Source organism: Anastrepha obliqua, chromosome 5 (genome assembly GCF_027943255.1).
Source record: "Anastrepha obliqua isolate idAnaObli1 chromosome 5, idAnaObli1_1.0, whole genome shotgun sequence".
NCBI lineage: Eukaryota > Metazoa > Arthropoda > Insecta > Diptera > Tephritidae > Anastrepha > Anastrepha obliqua.
In genome coordinates, this window is record NC_072896.1 from 49,180,874 (window position 1) to 49,202,025 (window position 21,152).

Here is a 21,152-nt window from a genome sequence, read left to right on the forward strand (position 1 = left end):
GAAATAGTCTTCAAATATTAAATTATATGGACTGTACTATCGATTTAAATAAAAATTGCATGCATTTTTCTGAATTTTACGTGTGTTTTTTTGAAAAACTTTCCTATAGCTCTTAAAAAATCACCCTTTATGTATAGATATATATATATAAGCAGAGCTGCAATATGTAAACAGGCAAGCAATGAAGTGCGTAAAGATTAAAAATCTAAAAAAGATTTCCATCCCTCAAAATCATGCTTTTTTATTTAGTAAAACAGTTATTCACAACCAAGATTGGATGATTAATTGCGCGCCATCTTGTGTGTTTGTATTATGAGCTCAAGTATATCAACAAGTCAACTAAAACAAATTCTTTAAAATGTTGAAAATTATCTTATAGTTCCAAAAGTAAAAGTTGGTTAGTTTTAACTTTTTATATATATTTTTTTGATTTGAAGGAAATTATTTTCTTAAAAACAAATCTTTCTATTTTTGAATTTTTTTTAGTTTTTGGTGAACATTTTTTTGTCATATATGAAAGACACCCCCTTCCTTATTTTTTTTTTTTTTGCTATTTCCATTAATAGAGACTATGTCGGCTCTGAAAGTTTCATAGTGGGAATGCCAGTGAAAAATGCCGTGTGTCTGTTTACTAATCCACGTTGCGACGCTTCGATTGATTTGCACACGGATTAATAATATGTTACATATTAAATTATAATTGATAAAATAGGACTGGAGGCGTGAGCATAATTAGAACGAACTTGAAAAAAGTATTTGCCTGGAATGCATTTTATAGAGAAATGCTTCTGCATTCCACTGATATCTATCAGGTATGAAACAGCAATGGAAATGGTGCCAAAGGTGTGCTAGGCCCGGAACTTTTCAGTCCATATGTTAATATTATATACGAGTATGTATGCCAGTGCTTCGCTAGAGCAGTATTCAGACTTGAAAGGAAGCTTAGAAGGGACACAAATTGCTTACCCGTTTCCCGATAAAGCATTATGTCCTCTTCCCCGTACAGATTAACGATGTGATGTGGAATAAATTGCAGGGATCATCAATATTCATGGACGTACTTCGAGTTAGTCGTTACTGAATTAAGGGTCTTGTACGCAAAGTTTCAGACTACAAAATATTCGAAATTCATTATGCAGCCTCGCCTTCATGTCAGTTGTATAGATTCCCTATTGAAAAGCACTACAGTGGTCTGGAAATAGTCATACATAAGCTTATCTCAACGAAAGTTGCTGTGCACTGTTTCAATGCTAGATTCATCGGTGAATATTGCAAGCACAGCTGCGCTTAGAAGGATATCAATTTCTCAGTCATTATATTTTTTTTATAGTGCTAATACAGTAATTGCAAACCCACCTAAATTGTTGAGCTCCATGTGAACTCGGATGGAGAGCCCCACAATAATGAAGTTATTGACAGCCGGACGTACAATAACTTCGAGAATAGTCAGTCGTATGAGCTAATGGAATTATATCAAATTCTCTCATAAATATAAAGTAGTGCAAAATTAATTATTCAATTTTGTTTTTGGATAACTTTCTTACTAAATAAAAAAAAATGATTTTAAGTGATGTTCTAAGAAAAGTATAATTAAATAAAAAAAAACTTTTTTTTAACAAATAATATAAAATCCAAATCACAAAGGACCAAATAAAAACATTAGTTCTCATGAAAATAAGGATACATAGTGTAGTTTCATAATTTCGACTCGTCGCTGTTTTCAGCAAATTTTCTAAAACCCATTCGACCACCACTAAAATTCATTCCACCGTTGCAGTTAACAAATGTTTGAAATGATTGTAGCTTTTAGTTTTTTTTTTTCGTGCCTAGAATGATGAAAAGTGACAACCCTTATTCCTGTTAAATTTTGGAGCCCCCAACAACACTCGACTAGGGAATCTCACCACACAAACTGGTAATTATGTGGAAATTTAGAGTAAATTAGTTTCTTTGGGGTGAAATATCTTAACCAGGTTTTGTTAAAGGAACGAAGCGGGATTGTTGTTATAAGTTCTCTTTACCCCAATATATGGTGTACTTAACGCTCTGCAAGGATGATAGATTTACCAGATTTGCTCTTTAGCTATGGTGAAAAAGAAAATTATGAGGGGAACTTCGGCTGCCACGTCACAGGGGACTCAGCAGCCGAATTATGTACGATCATTTCACACATATTCACACACTCGTGCAATCAGTCGTTGTTCAGACGCCAACGAAGTGCCATTGGCTAATTTTTTTCGTTTATCACTAACCCAATCTCAGTTGTTTTGTAAACACATCCCAAGTCACGTCGGCACATCTACTGATTATGTCAAATTCACTGAGCGCCAAAGCCGGATAACGGAAGTTAAAGGGCACAATCTGAAAATATTCTCACCATCGGTTTTTTAGAGTAACGAAGCGGGATTGCCGTGATAAGTTCTCTTCACCACCGTCTGTGGTGTACTTAATTCTACCACACTGGTAGCTGGCGCAGAGAATACTAATTCCTAAAAAAAATAATAATATTTTATGTTATAATAAAATTATCAGCAATGCGAAATATTTTCTTTTAAAGAACAATTTGGAACTTTTATTTGGTGTTTAATTCGTTTAAATTTTGTTTTAACTAAATCTGATCCCTTTTTTTCAATTCGATTAAAAACTGTTGGCATGATCCAAAGGAAAATTAACCCTTGCGGTAGTTAAATGTTCTCATTCATTGAGCGCATATCCCCTGCGGCGCTTTTATAGAAACTCCAAGACCGATTGCAGCACGTGGTGGCACGTATTTGTTCGAAAATCCGAAAGTAATAAATAACTGTTCCCGACTCTCTATGAGCGGCCTCTTTGTTTTGTCCTGTTATTACTTATTCTCTCGGTTTTATTTGATGCACAGCAGTTGACCCACACCGCCAACGAATGGTTGAGATGCAAACCAAATCGATTAAATATGTTACCGCACCACATAACAGATATGTAGAGAAGCTGTTAACAGCAGAGATGAGCGAAAGTGTGTTATCGACGATTTATGTATTGAAAATGGAGAACTAAATATTAGCAGGGAATGCTCACAAGATGCAATTCCCAGTTTGTTCCTGTACTAAAATTCACCACACCAAAAACAATTGGTTTTATTAGAATTTTTATTTATACCAGCGTTTACGAGAGCTTGCATAAATGGGATGATGGTTGTAAGCCTACTGTTCAAATATTGGCAGCTAAGGTTGATTTATGCGTTCAGAGATATTCAAACCACTTTCAGTTGAGGAAGATGATTGTCACATATAAATATCCAATAAAAGCAAAGAGATTCAGTGGCGGTCTGTTTAACTAACCACCATCGGTTAGGAAATTTCACCATACAAGAAACTAATTCATTCTAAATGGCCGCTGACTGATTTTTTCAGTGGTGAAATTTCCCTCGTCAAGGATCATAGATTTACAAGGTTTGCTCTTTAACTGTGGTGGAAAAGAAAATTGTGAGAAAAACTTCTCTCCCCACGTCTATTGGGAGATTCGGCAGCCCAATTCGGCACGATCATTTCACATGTATTGACACACTCATCCAGTCAGCCATTGTTCAAACGGCAACGAAGTGACAAGGTGTTGAAGTTTTTCGTATATCACAAACACAATCTCAGTTTTTTTGTCAACATATGCCCTTTTTCGTCGGCCTATCAGCTAATTCTGTCAAAATTCTCTCAGAGTCGAATAACGGTATGTCAAAGAGCACACCTCTAAAAATCTTTTCGCCATGAAATTTCACCCACTTTTTCCTAACAATCCTAGGGAGGGTATGTTTTATCTAACCCAAACTGCTTTGCTGGGCTTCGAAGGCAAATTTATTTCGTGTTTTATGAATTTTGAATAATTTATTCCAACGCATTTTTTTTTTTTTTTGTTTTTTTTTTTTTTGATAAGCAGACACAAATCAAAATGACAGAAGCATTATCAAAGGTGCGTTACACCAGTGATATGTGGGGCGTGCTCCCACTAAGCCTATAACATTCCTCCCCCTCGGCTGCTTTACACCCAGGAATCGCCTCAGCATTTCTTCAAGGTGGAGCCGCGTTTATGTCTATAGGGGCAACAGGTTCCTGCTTCAAGGTGGGCATATGAAGACTTTACACCATCGATAGCATCCACTCTTCCCACTGCGTTCATAAGCAGTTGTGCAAGAAATTAATAATCGAGAAATGTGCAATAGTCCGATACTTACAAACTATTGTAGTGTCTTCTCTTTTATACTGTAGTAAGTGATTTGCTCAAGCGTCGGTATTTGTCGACGATTTGACTAAAACAATTCCTCTCCATTGCAGAGCTGATGCTAGTGTTGCAATCGTTTCTCGACTTTCCTCTCCCAGTCAACGTGGTTGACCCTCATCACGACTGTTGCCGCGAACGTTATTACGGTGTCCCATTTAGCCATGGACGAGCATATATCCGAGGCAGATCTTGTGTGAGACTGCCGGATATTCAAATGCCTACTGCAACACTGCTCTTTCTTCTTTAAAACGTTTGCAGCACTTGATCTTTCCAACGGAGATGTGGTTTTCCTCTACCTCATCTTCCATTTTAGGGCATCGTGTTATAGATTCGCCTTGGTGAAACGTACTCGTTCATATAGATAAACGATTAACCACGCTCACTAACGAGGAGACGACCAAAGATCTTACGGAGAATTTTTTTTTCTCGAAGGCTCCCAAAACTTTTCCACCTGCTGTTGAGATCTTACATGTTTCAGCGCCATAACATACAGCATGACGGGAGTGATGAGCGTTCTGTAGAGGTTTAGGTTGGGCCTTCGAGAAAGAGCTATAATTCTCAATTGCCTACTGAGCCCAAAGTACCCCCTTTTGGCAAGAGTTATTCTCCAAGGCGCAAGGCGAAAGATTTTTTGCAGTAAGGAGGAGGAAGAAAGAGAATAAATAACCTTATATGAAACCTCGCATGGTATAGAACGGCTCGGAGAGGTTGCTTCCAATTCTGACGGAGCTTGAGGTAGAGGTCAACGTCAGCATACACAGCTGTATTAGTTTTGCGCGTATACCAAACTCAGACGTATCTGTGCTTTTAAAGGTGGCCTTAAAGTAGATTAAGAAATGGTGTGTGTTGAGTTGTTTTTCATGGCTATTCTTCAGGATTTGGCGTATTGTGAAGATCTGGTCTACGGTGGGCTTACCAGATCTAAAGCCGCACTCTTAAAACCAAATCAGTTTGTTGAGGATGGACTACATTGTCTTACACAATACGCTCGAATTGTTAAGCAAACTTATCCCGCCGTAGATTGCAAAATCAATTTACCATCTCTTCTGCGCTTTCCCGAGAAATAAGTTGTGCAATCTCGCTTTGCCAACAGCCTGGGGGATGCCGATGACCGGATGGGAGACTTCTGAGGCCAATTAAATCGACCCCTTCCTGGCAAGCTCATCAGCCATTTCATTTCCCCCTATGTTTCTATGTCTTGGAACCCAGATCAGAAAAGTATTACTTATATATATATATATAATTGGCACGTACGCCCTCTTGTGTTTGGCCGAGCTGCTCCTCCTAATTTGCGGTGTGTGACTTGATGTTGTTCCACAAATGGAGCGACGGACCTACAGTTTCAAGCCGACTCCGAACGGCAGATATTTTTATGAGGAGCTTTTTCATGGCAGAAATACACTCGGAGGTTTGCCATTGCCTGCCGAGGGGCGCCCGCTATTAGAAAAATGTTTTTTCTTAATTTTGATGTTTCACCGAGATTCAAACCAACGTTCTCTGTGAACTCCGAATGGTAGTCACGTACCAACCCATTCGGCTATGGGGGCCGCCGTAAGTATTACTTACACACCCAAAATATGTTATCTCCTCCTTGCCTGAGTTGACTAGTTTGGATCTGCACCAGAGCGTCTTCCGAACCGTGTTCGCGGCTTGACTTTTGGAAAAAATGTTAATATCTCCCTCGCTCCCCCACAAGGGCCAGAGCCAATAATCGGAATCAGTTCCGCAGGAATCATGAACTGGATCAGCGATTATGTAGCCAATGTGCATAAAGAGCGATGGTCCGGTCTAGAACGCTGCAGAACTGCAAAATGCTTTGTGACAAGTCCGAACAGAAAACTGTCAAACTTTCTACTAAAACTTAGAAGGAAAGACGTTCGGTTGATGGTCGGTATCATTGAGGACCCAATGTGCCTGTCATGCTTGGAGAAGGCGGATAGCACTGAGCACTTTCTCTGTGAGTGTCCGCTGTCATGAGAATGAGTAATATTCGTTCTCTAAAACTGGAGCATATATACAGACTTGCCAAAGAATCTGGACAATTCTCACAGGGCTAACTACCTCTATCTCTATCTCTATTCTTTCCTATCTCTTTCTCTGATACCTTTCTCCTTCCCTCCTTGACTATCTACTCTCTTTCCAGAGCTCTAAATGCAATTGGCTTTTTTGCCTGAGTGTTTTAGGAGCCACCAAATCTCCTGGTGCTCCTTGGCTCGACCTTTTCAAATTTCAATGTTTCTCCCTCGTTCCAATGTCCCCTAAGCATTTTGCATGCCTGCGGCATCGCGAAGGTTTCTGCCTGAAAACACTAGCAGTATTCGGTCATTTTAAGGAAATGGATAAATTGGCTGATTTCGAGAAAGCCCCTGCTCAGACTCCCCATTCCATCTCCCCCTGCTCCGACTCCCACTTTCCTGCTTGGAAAGATTGCCCTCCAGTTTGCGGATAGAGAAATTTGCACAAAGTTCAAAGAAATATGGTGTTAACTATCTAAAAATACTACCATGTCCCTTGAGAGATTGCCTCCTGAGGGCAACCTCCTTTAACCTGATTACACTTTGAGCAGCGATGGAAATAACGTAATAGTTGATGATAAGTAAATGCAAAACGGCATAAGGATCGCACCGGGACAAATTCTACATTCTCCGGTGATGCCAATACAAACAGTCCTTGGCACACTCGCCAGTTTACTGTCATCAGCGGCCTTGCGAAGAGCTTCCCACCAAACCAGGCATCCGTATGTGAAAACTCGCAGAATACTACCTTGTACATCCAAAGTACAGCTTGTGGGTTGAGTCCCCATTTTTTGACGAGCATAGATTTGCAGAAATAGAAAGCTATACTGTCCTTCTATACCCAATTTTCAATGAGTAGCCTCCAGTCGAGTTTGGAGTCAAGTAACACTCCAAGACTTCCGATGAGAGCGGGAGAAGGTGGTTATCTAATGTGGGAAGTCCACAGTGTGGCGGTTTATATCAGTAAATACGTTATTGAATTATGTTTTTTGCTGATTTTTACACTCACTCGTCTCCCCTTATTCTGGGGTTTACGAAAACGGAGTGTGGTTGGTATGAACATACATACATACATGTGTTAGAATAAGTACATACATATACTTACTTGTTGTTGTATGCATATGCACATACCTACATGTGAGAATATTTAAACTTCCGACCAAAATTATATCCATCACATGCTGTTGAGTTTTTCTATTAGAAAACTTGGCAAAGACCTACTAAAGCCCAATTACCTGCATATTTGTTTGTATGTATGTACATAACTTCCAATGCAAGCAGACTTTTATTATTTTATGTCGGTATGTATGGACTTATGTATGCTTATTGAAGTGGTATTAAATATTGCATAGACGCAGCAGCCTTCAGTCGAGTCCCCCATCGGGTACAAAGTTGCTGCAACAACACAAAGCATACACACAACGAAGGACCAAAAATTTTTATTTTATACGCAACAGCAAAGTTTATCCGCAATATCAGTTTGCATTTAAGTACCAAATACCCATTTCCTCCTTAGATGCACATCAAACCTGTCAAAGCGAACAAACATCAAGCAGGAAAAGTACAGCCAAATTTGTTTTTTTTTTATTTGCATTGCTTATCACTTTTTCCAGGATTTTTTGGTTTCATACTTTTGCACTACAACAGCAAAAACAAGTCGATAATAAGTAAAGTAAATATGAAAATCTGAGTTGTCGTTAGTATTGAGAATTTGGGCACATACATACATACATTTGTACATAAATATTTCTGTTTAGAAATTAGTAAAGCCCCAAAATTAATTTTTTGATGGGTCTTAAAACTGCATCTGCTCATAAGCATCTGCAATAATTGAATAAAAATAGCGTAGAAACACAGTAGATGATGGCAAACTCTTATTCTATGTGTACTTTTATCTTTTTGCCAGGCATCAGGCATCAACAAATTGGTCTAGAGGTGGGAAGAGGTTGTGAATAGTAACGGCGGATACATAATTAATTAACTTGTTGATGTAATTATTGCTTTTTGTTTAAATAAAAGAACAAATAGAGTAAAAACGCTACGAACTTATTTCCCAACCTAATAAAGGTGTTACAGGTGAATGGATTGCGCTATCTAGAGATGATTAACGGTGTTTTATGGCCGGAATTGGATGGTATTGATCTGGAGTCTGAATTTGGTATCCCCACAAAACTAATACGGCTTTGCAAGATGACGTTGCTCAGCACCAGCAGCAGAATTGGGAAGAACCTCTCCGAGCCGTTTGATACCAAACGAGGTTTCAGGCAGGGCGACTCGCTGTCGTGTGACTTCTTTAACCTGATGTTGGAGAGCATCGTACGAGTCGCCGAACTTAATCGCTCAGGCACAATATTTTATAAGAGCGTACAATTGTTGGCGTACGCCGATGATATTGACTTCATCGGCCTAAACAACCGCGCTGTTAGTTCTGCCTTCTCCAAACTGGATAAAGAGGCAAAGCGAATGAGTCTGGTGGTGAACGAGGACCAAACGAAGTACCTCCTTTCTTCAAACAAACATGTCAGCCTTGAAATCCAACGTAGAATCTATCTGGCCAACAAGTGCTACTTTGGACTAAGTAGGCAACTGAGCAGTAAAGTCCTCTCTCGACGAACAAAACTAACACTCTACAAGGCTCTCATCATGCCCGTCCCAACGTATGGCGCAGAAGCTTGGACGAGGACAACATCCGATGAAGCGACGCTTGGAGTGTTTGAGAGAAAGATTCTGCGTAAGATTTTTGAACCTTTGCACGTTGGCAACGGCGAATATCGCTGGCGATGGAACGGTGAGCTGTATGAGCTTTACGACGACATAGACATAGCGCATTGAATAAAGATCCAGCGGCTTCGTTGGCTGGCTCATGTCGTCCGAATGGATACAAACTCTGCGTATTTAAAAGTATTCGATGCGGCACCAGCTTGTGGTAGCAGAGGAAGAGGGCGGCCTCCTCTGCGTTGGAAAGATCAGGTGAAGAAGGACTTGACTTCACTTAGTGTGTCCAACTGGTGCCGGTTAGCACGAGAAAGAAACGACTGGCGGGCGGGCTTTGTTCAACTCCACCAAAACCGCGTAAACGGTTATTGCGCCAATTAAGAAGAAGAAGATCTGAACAACGTTTATTTTCAACAAGACGGCGCTACGTGCCACACAAGCAACGAAACCATTGATCGGGAAAAGTTTCCAGACTGTGTTATCGCTCGAATAGGTGATCACAATTGGCCACCAAGATCTTGTGATTTAACGCCTTGTGACTTTTTTTTTTAGGGCCACGTGAAAGAGAAGGTCTACGCCAACAGGCCAGGGTCGATTCAAGACCTCAAAGATGAAATTCGTGAGGCTATCGAGGACATAGTGCAGCCACTTTGGAATTCGGTTATGGAAAATTTCATGAAAAGGATATTGTCCTGTAAGCGTGGTCATGTGCCTGATGTTATTTGCCACTATTAGCGGCATAAATTCCTCTTTATAATGAAATAAACATCCGACCATTTATGTTAAAAAATAGCATTTTTCTTTGAATATCAAAATAACACCTCTTATTGAAAAACCCTTTACTTCGGCGAGAGAGAGAGAGAAAACGGTTTTCCAGTTGAAATGAAAAAACACAGCAGAAAAAATTACTGACTTTTTGAATAACGAATTCAAATACGCGTTATTATTAATAAAATGCCAAATGTATCATTTGTGTGTCATGAAAATACTACTGTGGGCAAAAAGTAAGGTGAATTTATTTGTCAAACTTCGCGCGATTAAAATTTCGCTCTAGTTATTTTTTTCATGAGTTGGCAGCACTGTTAATAACATCTGGGCCAACTTTCATGTGAATGTCATTATCAGTAATATATTTACGCTTGTGTTTACCAAACGACCAAGAGTGCATTTTCGATTTTTACCATGTCTGATTTGATTGAGCAGAGAAGTGCCATTAAATTTTGTTTGCAGAATGAAATTTCGGCTGCGGAAACGTTTAGCATGTTGCAGAAGGCATTTGGTGATTCGACGATGTCGCAGAAAAATGTTTATAAGTGGTACAAAGACTTCAAAGAGGGTCGAGAACGTGTTGATGACTTGGAGCGCTCCGGACGGCCATCCACCTCAACAGATGACCAACACGTCAATAAAGTGAAGGAGTTAGTGCTCAAAAATCGTCAGTTGACTGTTAAAGACCTTACTGATATGATCGGAATATCAGAAGGATCTGTGAAAACCATTTGGGCCTACGAAAAGTCAAATCTCGTTTGGTACCGTAAACTCTCAATTTCTTGGAAAAGAGTCGTCGCGTTGATGTGTGTGAAACAATGCTTTCAGACTATCAGGACAAGCTCAAATGCATCATTACGGGAGATGAGACTTGGATTTATGCTTACGACCCTGAACAACCGACCAATCAAGCGAATATCGTGCTAACTCGAAAACCGTGAACATTCTTGGCTTTAATTAGTTCACCAATTCGTGAGTGCACTGTACTTTAATTTTTTTACTATTTTTATCTACGGCCTCTAGTTCCTCCTGGTTGAAAGGAAGAGAAGTGATGGAAAGAATGCGAATAAAATTCTTCTTCTTTTTTTTGTTTAACAGGGTTAGCCTTCAGTACTTTTCAACCAACCTGTGCATCCAAAGCATTTTGATATTTTCATTATTCCCATCTGTCTCTTTAATGTTCGCCACCACACATCCATAACTATCGCCGATCCCTTGTGTACGCTTTTGGTACTTGAGATACTGATTGTGGAATTTCTGAAATTTAGCATCGGAATTCCAGTTACAAAACATTTTACGCTCCCTTCAGCTTTCGTGCATCTGGTGCTCTCACTGCCCTTTTTGACGAATTTACTTTTGCTGCATATCGATTTCTGCATCAAACTGAAACTGAAATCGAAAGAAAATAGTTCATGAAATTTTCTGCACAAAATACCTTAAAATATTAAATCAAAATAATAGCAAATATTGTCAGAATTATTCGACATACGAGTGCATATCTGTGCATGGGCGTATGTGCGCGGCTACTATGAATCTCTGTATGTATTATCTTTATACCAGCAGCACACATATGTGTATGTGTGTATATGGCCAAATACATATGCAAATTCATAAATGCAAACTGACATACATCTCTAACTAAATATTAACTGTAAAATGTTGCTAGAAGAATGCTGCAGAAGATATTACACGTAAAACTTGACCCCGTTTTTGAACGCCATCAATCGTTAATACTGACTTGCCACCTAACATTCATCTGCATTCTTCTTTATTTGTTAATCCATATTTTGGAGTTCTAATCCCTTTGAGGCTCAGTGCATTTTCAGCCTTTCCTTCTCCGATCCAGCCATATTGCATGCAATACTGAGTACTGAAACAAACTCAAAAGCACTCGGTACTGCATAGACATTAAATTGAAAAAATCCGAAGGGAAGGAACCAGCCAGGAAGAAGGGGCTTTGGGTTAAAGGGTTACGACCAGCGGCGGCGATTTACTTTCGTATTAACTGCTTCAATTTGCTGATGAATTTCACCAGGTGTATGATATTTCCACACGCAATATCCGCAGGTCTAGTGAAAAAGTGGATGACCAGATATCTAAACCTTTGCCCGACGAGATACTAAGATGATTCCACCTCGTCCTCTATATTTCTTCTGCACAAAGGACTTGAAGCAATCCCAAGCCTCACCATGCATGAACACATAACGGGCAATATCCAGTAAGGATACATGCAAACTTCGAAAGCTGCGCCTTTAGAAGTGCCCTGGAGCGCTCCTAATCTACTCATGGATAGAAGGATTTCACGATTTTACACGTTTGTGCAGAAGCCCAGCGCTCGCCAGGAGCAGACCACAGGTTCTCAAGGGAACTCCAATCCTATCATTTTGCAAGGAAACCGTTTCCAAGGTCTCCTGTCTAGTCAGTTCATCAGTCCAGCAGTTTTCCTCTATGCCACTGTCGCCGGGAACCCAAATGAGCTTGATTTGGAAACATTCGGATGTAATCGAGAGAGAAGCCAAACATTCCCCGACTAATTTCGAACGCATAAACAACGAGCCCAAGGGTCTAATTGCCGCTTGGCTGTCGGAGTAAATATTTATATCCTTTACAGTAATTACCAAAGTGAGCAACCAGTTCACTCCTTCGAGTTCCGTTATCAAGAGACCGTGATTTACAGTCCATTTCACAACTACAATACATAGATTCAGATAACCCTGCTTCCATCAGAGTATCTAAAAACTTTTCTTTGACAATAAGCCACGTCATCCGCGTAAACAATCACCTCGCAGCCGATTGCTCATCACAAATCGAAACTTGCCCTTGCCTATTCGCATGCATGCCTACTTACAGTACTCAAAAAAAGTCAGTGGTACCAAAAAATTGATCACCCTATCAGAATATATTTAATTTTTGTAAATGACGTCGTACGTCAATCATATTGACACTTGTGAGCTAAACAGCTGCAGTATAAACAATAGAGCGCTTGAAAGTCAAAAAAAGATTCCAGCACTTGGAATCATTTTTTGTGATTTAGTAAAAAAATTATTCAAAAACCAAATTGATTACTAAAATGGCACCTTGTAATGAAAAAGAGGGCGGATCATCATCGATTTTTGAATGCAATTTTTATTACAAAGTTTAAACGTTTTATTGGCTTACTAATATTTAGTTCTCATATTATTTAAATAAACTAAAGTTAGGCGCCCGCCGTAGCCGAATGGGTTGGTGCGTGATTACCATTCGGAATTCACAGAGAGAAGGTTGGTTCGAATCTCGGTGAAACACCAAAATTAAAAAAAAACATTTTTCTAATAGCGGTCGCCCCTCGGCAGGCAATGGCAAACCTCCGAGTGTATTTCTGCCTTGAAAAAGCTCCTCATAAAAATATCTGCCGTTCGAAGGTGTATGCGCGCGCCAATTATATACATTGATATATATATAAAGTTATTATTACTAATGAGTAACCAATAAAAATATATATATGTACATATTTACTATTTTCAAACCTGAAAATGACTTCTAACTAATCCGCCCATGAGCTCACAAAATAAAAATACGAAAACTAATTTTCATTTACATGAAATACCCCATGCAAAAATTAAATAGCAATGCAACTGAAATTTGAGAGGTGCCTATCTAAAATAAACAGTTTGAAAGCTTTCCTTAGCGCAGAAAATATGCGGTGATAGTTTGAAAGCTTTGGCATGCAACAGTTTGATTTTCGCAGTTCACAAACCTTATTTTCAGATCTTAGGTCATTCACAATAGCGTGGCAAATGCAGTTGGCGAGTGATTTCAAACTGTGCGAGTTATATTACCAAAACGGCAAATTACGAGGTACCTGCAGAAACATTTTCTTGTTTTGCAAATATCGTCTTAAAGTTCATATTAAATAGGAGAGAAAAATAAAACTGAAGAAATAAATATTAAATTTAGTGTATTGATGTTTTAAGGTAATAAATTTTGTTTTTTCAGCAAGAAAACGACAAAAGTAAAGAATAGGTGAGCTCGAGGAAGCGTCGGGGAGCAATAAGTGTTCAACTTTCACAATCAGGAAAGGAGATGATTGAATTGTGATCTCTTTAAGGGGACCTGGTGATCTAGAGCTCGAAAATATAGGGTATTTTCAGGAATTCTTTTTAGAAGAAAAAAAATTAAAAACGATATTTAAATTGTTTAGACTTTTTATTTAACTTCATTTACATCAAATAATAAAATTTTAATGAAAAAAAAAAATGTAATGAAGAAAAAAGTTTAATAAAAAAACAATTTTAATAAAAAAAAATGTTTGATGAAAAAAAATTTTTTTTTTTAATTTTAATAATTGCAAAAATGGCGCTGAAGTTGAGCCTCGTGAAAAACTGGATCTAGGCGGTGTTTTGTCCATTTTGGCTCTTCTATTTATCTGAAACACAAAAACCAAAAAATTATTCATTATTATTATTATTAATAAATTACTATGTCCCCCTACTGGAATAAAAAACAATTGACAAAATGCCGCGGTTTTTAATTGCACACTCTAAAAATCGGGCTTTTTCAGGTTTATAAACGAAAAAGAAAACCAAATAATTTAAATAGTAATATGATTCTAGTACGGGCGATATCCATTGTTGTTGTGCACAGCATATACAAATTTCAGACGATTCGGTTGAATAGCTTTTTTTTTTACAAAACCAGGCTGGAAAAAGTCGTTTCGAGAAAAACGAGTTTAAAATTTGGGGCAGAGGAGCGCGCGGACCGCTCTATATCTAGTTAATAGGTTGTAGAAGCTATAATATTGGCAATTTCCACATAAAAATTTCACAGTATATTCCTAAGATACTATACTTTCGAAATATGGAAAAAACAAAAAAATCGAATTTTTGAAATTTCTAGACTTGTGATATTTTACAAACAATTTTTGTTCTAAGCTATAAAAAATGTAATATTATTTTCATTAATTTCTTTTTTGTAAGCAAATTTTGTGGGTATAAACTTTGTAGCTTACATTCAAAAACTGTAATACTAAATATTTAATTAAAATTTCAATACTTTTATCTTTAGAATTATGTCATGTTAGCTAACGCCGGCGAATAAAACCTACTATACTTACCTGCGTCAAACAATAGAAATGCTGAGGTTTTTCTCGCGAACAAAAAACCGATGAGCGTTTGCAACTATTTGCCGCGTCACGTGCGTGAAAATATGTTCATATGTACATACACATGTATGTAGATAACAATATCGGATGATCCAAATGCATTGAGCAGAATTTAGTAACCGTTACCTGGAATTACTTCCACTTTCTCTCTCTCTCTCTGTTTTGTACGTATGCAGTGTAATGCTGGAAACAGTCACCGACTTACGTAATCCGCAGCCCCTAGAGAGCAAACTGAGCAAAACTCATCCCGTAGAGAACAACTGCATTCTTTTAACTACATATTTACACAATACATCGGTTTGTGTGTGTATGAGTTTGGTTGTATCTACACAATGTTGCCATTGATATTTTTGCTTACACACTTTTTCACACATCCGCGTTATCAGTTACAATTTTTCATGGTTTAATAAACCAAAACCAAAAACCAACAAATGCAAATAGTTCATTTATCTATAATGAACATTATTCAACAGTGTTTTTAAGTTATTTTAATAAAAATTATAATTTTTCTAAGTTTATTTTGTAAATGATTTCGAAATGTAATGCAATCAGCTGACAGGGTATTACGGGAATTTTTAAATATCGTAAAATTAAAACTACGATACGGAAGGAAGGAATTTTTCATTTACATGGGGTTCTCATTAATTTGGTCGTAACAGCTGGCAGGGGACTGCGTTTACGTCGTTCACTGTTTTCAGCATAACGATTGACTCAAAACTCTCATGGAAAAAACACATACTGACCAAGAGAAACGAAAGGACAAACAAATTCCGACAACTCTACAGGTTACTAGGAAAACAATCAACCCTAAGCGTATTTAATAAACAAATGATATATGTATAGTAAATCAATAATTAGACCGACATGGACCTACGGACTAGAAATTTGGGGGGCTGCCTTTAAATCAAACCTACAAATTATACAGAGGAGTCCATCTAAGATGCTAAGGACAATCACAAACGCAAATTGGTACATAAGAGGCAAATTGGTACATAAGGTACCGCGGCCTCGGCATAGACACTGCCACTGAAACAGTAAAAAGAAGCAGCAGTAAGCATATCTTGCGATTATTAGAGCAAAAGAACTATGAAATGAGACTGATACCGGAAATGGAACTTCAACCAAGAAGACTACAGCGCAAAACACCCACAGATATTGCTCGTACTGTAATATAAATAAAATTATAGAAAACTATATTTTGTTAGTAAAATTATGACTAAATAGCACCAAAGACAATAATGTTCCAACACCAATTACTTATTGTTAATACTAACAGATTGTAATTTATAATGGAAATAAAAAAAAAAAAATTTCTGTTTGCTTTCAGCTCACGTATTAACATATAATTTAATATACCAGAAAAATATTGTTTAGTTCAGCCTATGAAATATAATTTAATTTCCTGTTTATACCTGCGCTTACGTCCTTTTACACTGTCACTATTAAGCTACAGTCTGATGCTGTGCCGCTTACATAAAAATGTTCTATTAAAAATAGGTTGTTTTCTGTACTCACCTAAGTAAAAATTAAATTTTTGAGAAATGAAAAATTAAAAATTTATTTGGAAATATTAATGTTCCCTTATTATTAACATATCCTTGCATTCTGATCATACCCAGCAGGGAAATCGTTTAGTAGCGAACTTCTGCAGCTCTAATGAATTTGGAACCCTGACTACCTTGCATTCTTTCTCTTTTCCGTGTGAGTAACTGGTATGTTTTGTATCAAAAAACTTCGATATATACAGGTTTTGCAAATATCACTACTTACCTGGGCTTGCTGAGAGAGCGGCAACAGGTCGGGACTGCCTTTTCTTCTAAGAATATTTTGTCCAAAAAGTACCGGAAATTGTTCAATAAAACGCAAAATATTTGTTTAATCATCAAAATTTATTTCGTCGCCTTCAATATAGGCTCCATTCGAAGCAATACACATATGCCAATGACTAGTCCAGTCATCAAATAACCTTTCAAACGCGTTTGAAGAGATCTGCTTCAGCTCCTTCAGCGAATTCTCCTTAGAAGCCTCTATCGACACCAAGCGGCGTCCGCGGAGTGGCAATTAAAGTTTTGGGAGAAGGAAAAAGTCACAGGGGGCTAAGTCCGGTAAATACGGTGGTTGTTCGACGATATTTGTCGAGTTTTTGGTCAAAAAAGTGTTCATAATATAAGCCTTGTGAGACTGTGCGTTATCATGGTGCAAGATCCATGAGTTTTCGTTCCACAAATTGGGCCGTTTCCTACGCACATTCTCTCTCAAACGTCGCACAACTTCCCAATAATATTCTTTATTTACTGTAGAACCATTTGGAATAGATTCCGAGTGCACAACTCAATGATAATCAAGGAAAACGAATAGTATGACTTTGACTTTTTGACTGACTTTGACGTGGTTTTTTGGGTTTCGGCTCTTGTGGATAGCGCTATTCAGCCGCCTGTTGACTGATTTGCACGAGCCATTACCGCCAAAATAATGTATCCCACACCATAATCGATTTTTGTTTTGTTATCGAAATCGATAGTTCAACATCATTTCCATCATCTGTCAAAATTTCATGGCTGTAGATTAAACCGTTATGATTTTATAACAAAAACAATTTTAATGTAAATGCATATGGTGACTTGTTTACATTTTCTTTGAACGCTTATGTGGGATACAATTAAATTCTCTTTTAAAATAAATGAAACACAAGGGGAAAAAATTAAAAAAAAACACAATTTTTTGAGACTTTCATTAAAGATAAAGCTTTAGAACAATATGTCGAAGGTGTGAGTTTGTTTTTTTTTTTTTGCAAAATATGTTTTTGTTTTCAATTATTGGACATTTTTACAGCTCTCCCTGGTACCGTATAGCGATTCAGATGAATCTTTCATTGATTTAAATGGTTTGGAAAGTTTAAAAGAAGTCGAGGAGGAAACGTGTGTTGCGAAAAGGGGCTACAGGGGACTACACAACAAATCTGAGGAAGCAAGCATATCGCTAGTAAAATCCTTTATAGAACAATTACCAGCGGTTCCTTCACATTATTGCAGAAATAAAAGTACAAAATTATATCTACCTCAAGAATTTCGAAACATAAAATCTGTATATCAGCATTATGTAGAACATTTGAAAACTCTTAATAAAGTAAATAGTCAGTTATCGTTAAGAGTATTCCGTAATATTTTTAGAAACAGTTTCAATTTAGGCGTTCATTTACCTAAAAAAGATAAATGCATCTTATACGAGAATTACAATAATTTAGACACAGAATCCAAAAAGCAATTGCGTTCATCAGAAGAGTATCAAATTCATCTAAAGGACAAAGAGAAATGTAAGCAAATATTTTTGGAGGACCAAAAGCTATGCAAAGAGAATCCGGCTTATTTAAGTTTCGACTTGCAAAAGGTCTTAAATACTTCCTATGGAAAAAGTGTTACTTTGTTCTATTCTAGAAAATATTCATTCTACAATGAAAGTTTTTATGAGAGTGGTACAAGAGATGGATTATGTTTTTTATGGGGAGAAAAGGATGATAAACGAGGGTGTAATGAAATTTGCACAACTGTTTTCCAATACCTTAAATTAGTCGATGAAAGAAAAACCCAGTTGATAGTCCATCTTTATTGTGATAGCTGCGCAGGACAGAACAAAAACAGAGCTATGCTTGCGACATTAACCTATTTTGTTAAAAATTCTAATTTTGTGACTAATATATTATAAAAATCACATACTTGTTGCCTGGACATCGAATATACTAAGAAATGTATACATTTTTTTTTCAAATCAAATGTAATTTAATTTTAAGGACTAAGTAAAAAAATGAAATAAAAAAAAAACGGGAAGTCACTTCCTTAAAATAAATTTTTGTGTAACCCACACACTTTTTTAATAATAGGTTGCCAGAAGGAAAGCAAAAAAAATGTATCCCACAAAAACAACCCTTATGATGCAAATATCTATTTAAAATTATTAAAATTAAATGTATTACACAAAAAAATATTTACATTATAAATTTTTAAATAATGGCTTTATTCAAACAGATTTAATTTAAAAAAAACCTTCCCCTGTAAAATTTCGAGTTTGTGGGATACATTTTTTCGGCGGTTATGGCTCGTTGCATGTCAAGCTCATATACCCACGTCTGATCACCTGTTATGATGCGCTGTAGAAACGTTGGGTCCGAATTCACTTGCTCAGCCACCTTCATGTCTTCAGCCACCTTCTTCCGATGAATTTTTTCACAGAAATTCAACTCTCTTGGAACGAGTCGAACAGCCACGTGTCTCATGCCCAATTGATGGTGTAAAAGTTGCGAATTGATTCACGTGGTCACGAGCTACCTCTCTCAAACGTAAAAGATGGTTTGATGGTTTTCCAGCACCATTTCCTTGACTTTGTCGACGGTTTCATCCGTTTTGATGGGCGACCGACGTAAATCTTCCACGATTTCTCGGCCCTCTGCAAAGTCGTATGCCACTTGTAGACCCATGTTTTTGATAACGCACACTCGCCATATGCTTTCTGCAACATTTTCAACAATTCGGCATCCGAAATCCTCTTCAAACACACAAAATTTAGGACAAATTCTTGGTTCGATATTTTTATCGATAGTGAAATTCGCAGAGCACACCTACGGTTTACTGATATAATTAAATGCCAAAAACAAGTTAATGACAGGTCACGCTCAACCCATGCAGCACTATAGAGGACAGTTGTACCAACATTGCAGCAAAACAAATTTAGACATAGCAAAAAATTAGACATAGCATAGTTTTAGAGCAATTCCCGATATGTCACGCATGCTTTTTAAATGAACAATTCCCGATATTTTTTGACAGAATGCATATTGAGCCACAAATTTCCTACTATAGTGCGACTTTTCTTGCAGGGTAGGCACATTTAGACGTTTAGATTTGCTTTCGAGTTTTACACTACTAATTTTCGTATGTCAAAGACCAAGAGCGAGCACTAAAGGTAAAAATTATCTAAAATCATTTATGTGCCATGGTATACACACACATACAATCATACATATGTACATGTAGCATCTAAGTGTGAGTAATTAAGTACAGTTGTGCTTTAAAATTTTGTCTTAAGGTGCAGGCCCAATGCAGGTTGGCTTTGCCTGCGGTACTTGATCTGCTTGGCTTTGAAAACTTGTATGGCCAAAAGGGCACAAATCAGATGGTTTGTAAAAGGAAAAAAGGAAACAGAATTTACAAAATAAAACATGAAAGTACAGACAGACAACAGCAATCTAAATTTTTACTGTTATGGTTGCGCCTGCCGATAATTGTGGTTTAGAACGTTTTTTTCTTTTTTTTGATTGGCATTTCTTTGGGGTTTTCCAATACCTAGCTTGTATTTTTAAGAGTTTTAATTCTGTGTTCTTCTCGCATTAAAACTCCGTCTGCCTACTCAAACTCGTACACCTACATATATGTAGGCATTTATATGTATTACATTTGGAAAAGTTTCAATTTAAACATAAAAAATTGCTTGCAAGCCGTTTCCCCTAATTCATTTCTTTTAATTCTTTAAACAAAAGGTAGCACTGCTACTATTTCGCACACGAGTTTTTACACTGCGTTAAATAATTATGGCAATCTGGAAGAACTCTCACAACATCTTTAGTAGATAAGAAAATTCTGATGGATTTTTGAGCCAGCTGGAATTCGCACTATATTGTTTTGTTATTTGTTTTTATTTACATTTTTAATTTTTTTTTTAAGAAATTAAATTAAATTTTTTTATTAATTTGTACAAACTTTGAAATTTAAAATAATATGGTTTTTATAGAAATTGTATAGATCACTATTTTCATAAAAAAGTATTAAAATGAAATAAGGAACATATAAATTCGCAAAATTTATCAAAAAGTCCCTAGGCGATAGTTATTTAAAGCCGTGTATGTATGAGCATACAACCACATATGCACATATAAATAAATGCATATATGCGTTTTGGCCTCTCTTTTGAAGTACAGTAACATGCAGAGGTACCTTCATACATCCTCATCCATATCTATTGACTACCCGCATATGAGCGTATGCAAATAGTACGCACATGTATGTTTGTAAGCTGCTAAATAGAAGTGGCATTTCAGAAAGCATGCATTGTATACACACATGCACATGCCCATACATACCTAACCACTCAGCTACTGAGTGGAAAAAGAGAACTGGCAAACAAATCGCGCGCGAGCCATAAGTTTTGGTTGAGCCAAGTGAACGATAACCGGTTTCTGCCTGCCTCGTTTATTCGCGAACGAAGCGAGAGCAACA